The sequence below is a fragment of the Oncorhynchus clarkii genome, unplaced genomic scaffold, assembly GCF_045791955.1.
Source record: "Oncorhynchus clarkii lewisi isolate Uvic-CL-2024 unplaced genomic scaffold, UVic_Ocla_1.0 unplaced_contig_1313_pilon_pilon, whole genome shotgun sequence".
NCBI classification, from domain to species: Eukaryota; Metazoa; Chordata; class Actinopteri; order Salmoniformes; family Salmonidae; genus Oncorhynchus; species Oncorhynchus clarkii.
In genome coordinates, this window is record NW_027258562.1 from 45001 (window position 1) to 53030 (window position 8030).

At 44.7% G+C, this 8030-nt stretch overlaps 1 pseudogene; it reads right to left on the reverse strand.

Moving 5' to 3' along the window:
* Positions 1-7302, reverse strand: part of LOC139397349 (serine/threonine-protein kinase DCLK1-like) — a 51601-nt pseudogene extending 44299 nt beyond the window's left edge.
* Positions 7303-8030: the final 728 nt, after the last annotated feature.

An 8030-nucleotide genomic window follows, 5' to 3' on the forward strand; every position in this document is an offset into this window, starting at 1 on the left:
AGCATAAATGTCAAGCTGGCCTCTGCTGATCCATGCTGGTCTAGCTGGTTATGCTGGCATACCAGCCTTCGCTGTGCTTTGAACACTGGTGAGCAGCATAAGCTAAAATAAAACCAGTATCAAGTCTCATTAAGCGGGCGTTACATTTAATTCCTATTGGAAATCTAGCCAGAGTGAATTAGTGCAATCTGCAGTCAGAATGACAGCCGGGTTAGAACCATGAATGAACGAGACTCGATAAACCATTTCAGCAACAGGTACGATAAGTACAACTAACAGATTGTAGAAACAGTGATTTATCTTTGTGTACCATAAGATACAGGAATTGATTAATTAGTTAATTGAGGAATTAGTTAGTTGATGAATGCAAAAACACAGATATTGCAACATCTTCTAAAAATATAACTGGACCAGAGCATGCTGGGAAATATAAGGACGGGCGTGGTTTTGCAGACCAGCAACATGCTGATTATTTGAGAGAAGAGGGAGTAAACCTCGCTGGGACTTTGAACTCACAACCTCTCGGTTCCCAGCGACCTGAATTTCCTTCTACGCCAATGGATCTGTGGGTATGACAAAGATTTAACATTTTTTAAATAATAGACATTCTGTTGTTTGTCCATGTAGGGGAACCCTTTTTAGTCTCATGTAGAACCCTCTCATGAAGAACCCTCTGGTTCCATGTAGAACCCTCTCATGAAGAACCCCCTGGTTCCATGTAGAACCCTCTCATGAAGAACCCCCTGGTTCCATGTAGAACCCTCTCATGAAGAACCCTCTGGTTCCATGTAGAACCCTCTCATGAAGAACCCTCTGGTTCCATGTAGAACCCTCTCATGAAGAACCCCCTGGTTCCATGTAGAACCCTCTCATGAAGAACCCTCTGGTTCCATGTAGAACCCTCTCATGAAGAACCCTCGGGGTTCCATGTAGAACCAATGACAGGTTCTACAGTTCTATTGATAGGCTAATTCAAATGTGCTTATGGCTCAAACTGTTAAAATGTACCTGTAATTGGACATTAAATCACTATACTATAGCTGATCGCTGTCATGCTCACTGACCTGATGGTGTTGCAGGAACTGGCAGTTAGTTGCCTGTTAAGCTTCCAGTAAGTTACTGGCAGTTAGTTGCCTGTTAAGCTTCCAATAAGTTACTGACAGTTAGTTTCCTGTTAAGCTTCCAGTAAGGTCCTGGCAGTTAGTTTCCTGTTAAGCTTCCAGTAAGTTACTGACAGTTAGTTTCCTGTTAAGCTTCCAGTAAGTTACTGGCAGTTAGCTTCCTGTTAAGCTTCCAGTAAGTTACTGGCAGTTAGTTTCCTGTTAAGCTTCCAGTAAGTTACTGGCAGTTAGTTTCCTGTTAAGCTTCCAGTAAGTTACTGACAGTTAGTTGCCTGTTAAGCTTCCAGTAAGTTACTGACAGTTAGTTGCCTGTGAGTTACTAGCAGATACTGGCTATTAAGTCAGTGGGAATTTTTCAATAACTTGATGACAGCTGGTTGCCAATTAGTTCATTGCAAAATTCACAGCAACAAGATGTAATCTGGTCTTTACATATACTAAATAATATATGTGTGAAATGTATTTTGATGTAGAATGGACCATTATCATGCACCCATCTGTCTCTAAACAGGGGCAGGGGAAAATACATGCCATCTCTGCACTTAAATAGGGCATGGAGGATGCTTTTCCCCGTGGTTATTTCCATACCAGCCAGGTAGGCTATACTCCTGTTGTAAATATAAGCAATGTACTTAACATAAGAAAAGTTGAGAAATAAATATAGTAGGCCTAGCCTATAGAAAGCTGATGGGATCCTCCTCTTTTTAATAGAGGCCATCACTCTGTTTTCTCCCGCAATTGCATATCCTATAGAAATGTTGCGTAACATGAGCTCATGGGCTCTCATGAAGAGTCTGATCTGATTTTCCATTACATTTGCATTAATGAACTTCCGTCCAAAAGCTGTCAAGTTCAAATCCCCAAAGAATTTAGCACACTTCACATCAAGTGTCCCTGCTATATTAACATGGGCATTGTCAGATAATAAAACCATTTGTTAACTTGATTCTGGGCAACTTTTAGAAAAGTGCAGGAATGAATTTCTGGCGTTAAATTTGTGGCCGATCTCATCATCTATCATGTCCAGAGACCAGGTGACGTAGCAGGACATTCAGGTCATTATCAACCAAGAGGTTGCGAGTTTAAATCATAAATCTGAAGTAATCAACATTCAGCAGGATACTGTCCTTTTACAGCAATAACACCTTAATTCAGCTGTAAAACAAAATACAGTAACTTGTTGTTTACCGTATTTTCACTGCAACCAGTAGCCTGTAATGTACCGTAAAAATTATGGTACACTACATGGCATTTAAGAAAAACATGATGGACAGGATGGTTCTTCACAACCACTACAGCAGTAACAAACCCTTCCTGATATGCCCTCACCCTCTTTCTCCTCCTCCTTCTTCTTCTTTTGTGTTATGGTGGGCCGCTAACAAATATATGTGCCAATGTCGCCACCTACTGTATTGGCTGTGTATCAGCTACTATACTGTGGTTTGAATTCATTACACTTTTTGAAATCAACTAACCCTGCAGCCATTAAAAGATTAATCCACCAATCCCTCTCAACCCTGGCAAACAACCCCTCAATAACTATTTCTTCTCTTTTTTGTGTATGCTGGTCAAGCTGATCTGCAAAACCACGCCCATCATTTAACATTTCCTGCTTCCTGCCTGCTCTATTACAGTTAGATTTGTAGAATCGTTTGTTTCAATATCTATGTGTATGCGTGTACTCACTGTCCATGTATTAATCAATGAATGAATCTTATTCTAAACAAAGATAAATGTCATAACTTTTTTTGAAACTAATCCAATCTTTTGTTACTGAAATGGTTGTTCCCGTGTAATTGGTTTAGATGTTCTCATTTCTTAAATCTTGCTAACGTTGGCTGACATTCTGATTACAGATTCTAATTGTTGGATATCTCCACACAGGTTGGATTCCAATAGGAATTACACTTCACTTTGCAAGCCAGCATAATGTGACTTAGCAGGGTCTCCAGTGTCCAAAACACAACGAAGGCCGGTCACCAGCTAAAACACAACGAAGGCCGGTCACCAGCTAAAACACAACGAAGGCCGGTCACCAGCTAAACCACAACGAAGGCCGGTCACCAGCTAAAACACAACGAAGGCCGGTCACCAGCTAATCCACAACGAAGGCCGGTCACCAGCTAAACCACAACGAAGGCCGGTCACCAGCAAAACCACAACGAAGGCCGGTCACCAGCTAAACCACAACGAAGGCCGGTCACCAGCCAAAACACAACGAAGGCCGGTCACCAGCTAAACCACAATGAAGGCCGGTCACCAGCCAAAACACAACGAAGGCTGGTCCCAGCCAAAACACAACGAAGGCCGGTCACCAGCTAAACCACAACGAAGGCCGGTCACCAGCCAAAACACAACGAAGGCCGGTCACCAGCCAAAACACAGTGAAGGCCGGTCACCAGCTAAACCACAACGAAGGCCGGTCACCAGCCAAAACACAACGAAGGCCGGTCACCAGCTAAACCACAACGAAGGCCGGTCACCAGCCAAAACACAGTGAAGGCCGGTCACCAGCTAAACCACAACGAAGGCCGGTCACCAGCCAAAACACAACGAAGGCCGGTCACCAGCTAAACCACAACGAAGGCCGGTCACCAGCCAAATCACAGTGAAGGCCGGTCACCAGCTAAACCACAACGAAGGCCGGTCACCAGCCAAAACACAACGAAGGCCGGTCACCAGCTAAATCACAACGAAGGCCGGTCGCCAGCTAAACCACAACGAAGGCCGGTCACCAGCTAAATCACAGTGAAGGCCGGTCACCAGCTAAATCACAGTGAAGGCCGGTCACCAGCTGGTCATTTTGTTTTGGCTGGTGACCAGCCTTCGTTGTGTTTTTCATTGTTTTTCTTCAGCAGGGGTGATAGCTGTACTACCAGCGGACATGGCAGTATACTACTAAATGACTACAATGTAAATGTGTGTGTGTTCTCTCCCTCAGCATTCACAGGAAATCAAACCAGAGAGAAAGAGAGAGACCTACTTAAAATACAGCACACACTCTAGTCCCTACCCAGGAACGTACTGAACTCTACATAGTTCAACTCAATAATAAACCTCAATATGACCGTCAGTCTGCTGGAGTGACGCTATGAGTTACAGAGGCTACAGTATACAGGAGAGAGCGGATGGAAAATAATATACTGCCTTCCGTTGTGGGTGTGGCAGCAAAGCAATCTTTGCATGCAATTAGTGGAAGAGCTGCTCTGGCGTGAAACGGAGGCGTGCTTCACCCGCTCTGAAAGAGTGGCAGACATGCTCCGGCGTCTGTGCTTCGTCTTCCCCCATTCACAGACGGACTTCCCCGTTCTCATAGCCCAGTTTAGAAGACCCCGGCGCAACCTTAAGAAGACCCCGGCGCGACCTTAAGAAGACCCCGGCGCGACCTTAAGAAAACCCCGGCACGACCTTAAGAAAACCCCGGCGCAACCTTAAGAAAACCCCGGCACGACCTTAAGAAGACCACGGCGCGACCTTAAGAAAACCCCGGCACGACCTTAAGAAAACACCGGCACGACCTTAAGAAAATCCCGGCACGACCTTAAGAAAACCCCGGCACGACCTTAAGAAAACCCCGGCGCGACCTTAAGAAAACCCCGGCGCGACCTTAAGAAAATCCCGGCACGACCTTAAGAAAACCCCGGCACGACCGTAAGAAAACCCCGGCGCGACCTTAAGAAAACCCCGGCACGACCTTAAGAAGACCACGGCGCGACCTTAAGAAAACCCCGGCACGACCGTACAGAGCAGATGGTCTTTGACTGTATTGTAACACTGTTACTGACAGTGTTACTTTACTGGAGAGGACAGGCGAGACGAGAAGACAGTCATCCTAATCAATAATCAACTAATTGTTTAGTAGGCCTGAGGGCCAGGTTCCACAATCGATTAATCCTGTTACTGACAGTGTTACTTTACTGGAGAGGACAGGCGAGACGAGAAGACAGTCATCCTAATCAATAATCAACTAATTGTTTAGTAGGCCTGAGGGCCAGGTTCCACAATCGACACGAGCACGAGACTAAAACCAGACCAAATCAATCAATCTCTGCACATTACACACACACACACACACACACACACACACACACACACACACACACACACACACACACACACACACACACACACACACACACACACACTGTTTTGGGAGGTGGGTCATCTAGGGAATAGGGGCTATTTTGGGAGGTGGGTCATTTAGGGAATAGGGGCTATTTTGGCACTCAGCCATCTAGGGAATAGGGGGTTATTTTGGGACTCAGTCATCTAGGGAATAGGGGCTATTTTGGGAGGTGGTTCATCTAGGGAATAGGGGCTATTTTGAAACTCAAACATCTTCCACTTGAGTTGCATGCTCCTGTTATAGTATATTCCAGTACAGTATTAGAGTCTAGCAGGGCTGGGGGTCAATTCCAATTAAATCATGTCAATTCAGGAAGTAAACTTTAAAGACAATTTAACATTTAAAAAAAATTGCATATATTTTCAATGACTTCTCAATGAACTGACGGAGTAGAAGCTATTTAGTTCAAAAGTGTACTGCCTTTAAATTGACTGCCTTTAAGTTGTTATTACCTCCAGCCCTGGTGTCTAGCTTTCAGCTTCAGTCAACATACCCTGCACAGTATCCATGGCTACATATCACATGACCCCTTATTCCCTACATAGTGCACTAACATTCACCACTATCTGGATATACAGCAATATATATATATTCTTTTAAATGTGTATCTATAGGTGATGAGTGGACAATAGTAGTGCACTGTGTAGTGACTAGGATATAATTTGAGACACAACCAATGACTGCGAGAATAGAAAAGGCAGAAGATTCTCCAGAATACGGACACATTATCACCACAGAAAGGAAAATTCAAGGAAGAAAATATCAACAGGATTCCGGAACTACATCATTGGAATTTTAACATGAGATCGAGTATTTCCAGAATTCCCGAAGCAGCAGCGTGACAGGCCAAGGGTCGGAAACCTTCTGAGACTCTAAGGATTGTGGGATTTGTAGTTTGTGACTCTAGGTTGTAGACTGGGACTTGTTCTTCTCCTGGGAACATAGAGGGAGTGTGTTATAGAGCGTAAGGGTATGTGTGTCGGTTTAGGGTTAGGAGCTAGGGTTAGGTTTAGGGTTAGGAGCTAAGGTTAGGGTTAGGAGCTAGGGTTAGGTTTAGGGTTAGGAGCTAGGGTTAGGTTTATGGTTAGGAGCTAGGGTTAGGTTTAGGGTTAGGAGCTAGGGTTAGGTTTAGGGTTAGGAGCTAGGGTTAGGGTTAGGAGCTAGGGTTAGGTTTAGGGTTAAGAGCTAGGGTTAGGGTTAGGAGCTAGGGTTAGGTTTAGGAGTTAGGGTTAGGTTAGGGTTAGGAGCTAGGGTTAGGAGCTAGGGTTAGGTTTAGGGTTAGGAGCTAGGGTTAGGTTTATGGTTAGGAGCTAGGGTTAGGAGCTAGGGTTAGGTTTAGGGTTAGGAGCTAGGGTTAGGTTTAGGGTTAGGAGCTAGGCTTAGGAGCTAGGCTTAGGAGCTAGGGTTAGGAGCTAGGGTTAGGTTTAGGGTTAGGTTTAGGGTTGGGAGCTAGGGTTATGGTTAGGAGCTAGGGTTAGGTTTAGGGTTAGGAGCTAGGTTTAGGTTTAAGGTTAGGAGCTAGGTTTAGGAGCTAGGGTTAGGTTTAAGGTTAAGGTTGGGGTTAGGCTACGAGTAAGAGATAGGGTTAGGGTTTAGGGAAAATAGGATTTTGAATGGGACTGAATTGTGTGTCCCCAAGATTAGCTGTACAAGATTGTGTATGTGGTCTTACCCTGCTAGGTCTGAGGTCTGTAGCAGGACAGGGTGTAGCAGGACAGGGTGTAGCAGGACAGGGTGTAGCAAGACAGGGTGTAGCAGGACAGGGTGTGTATGTGGTCTTACCCTGCTAGGTCTGAGGTCTGTAGCAGGACAGGGTGTAGCAGGACAGGGTGTAGCAGGACAGGGTGTGTATGTGGTCTTACCCTGCTAGGTCTGAGGTCTGTAGCAGGACAGGGTGTAGCAGGACAGGGTGTAGCAGGACAGGGTGTATCAGGACAGATTGTGTATGAGGTCTTACCCTGCTAGGTCTGAAGTCTGTAGCAGGGCTGGAAGGGGAGGGGCTGGGAGATTTCCCCGAGCAAGGAGTGGACAGATGACTGGTCGGATTCCCGTTAACTAGAGAGAGACAAAGAGAGAGCGAGAGAAAGAGAGACAGAGAGAGAGAGCGAGAGAGAGAGAGAGAGAGAGAGAGAGAGAGACAAAGAGAGAGAAAAACAGAGAGAGAGAAAACAGGGCACAGTGAGTGAATGAATAAAGTTCAACAGCAGTATTACCTAGAACCCTGTTAAATTACTGTATGTCAGAACAACAGTAGTATTACCTTGAACCCTGTTATATTACTGTCTCTCAGAACAACAGCAGAATTACCTAGAACCCAGTTATATTACTGTCTGTCTCAGAACAGCAGCAGTATTACTTTAGAACCCAGTTATATTACTGTCTCAGAACAACAGCAGTATTACCTAGAACCCAGTTATATTACTGTCTCAGAACAACAGCAGTATTACCTAGAACCCAGTTATATTACTGTCTCTAAGAACAACAGCAGTATTACCTAGAACCCTGTTATATTACTGTCTCAGAACAACAGCAGTATTACCTAGAACCCTGTTATATTACTGTCTCAGAACAACAGCAGTATTACCTAGAACCCAGTTATATTACTGTCTCAGAACAACAGCAGTATTACCTAGAACCCTGTTATATTACTGTCTCAGAACAACAGCAGTATTACCTAGAACCCTGTTATATTACTGTCTCAGAACAACAGCAGTATTACCTAGAACCCAGTTATATTACTGTCTCAGAACAACAGCAGTATTACCTAGAACCCAGTTATATTA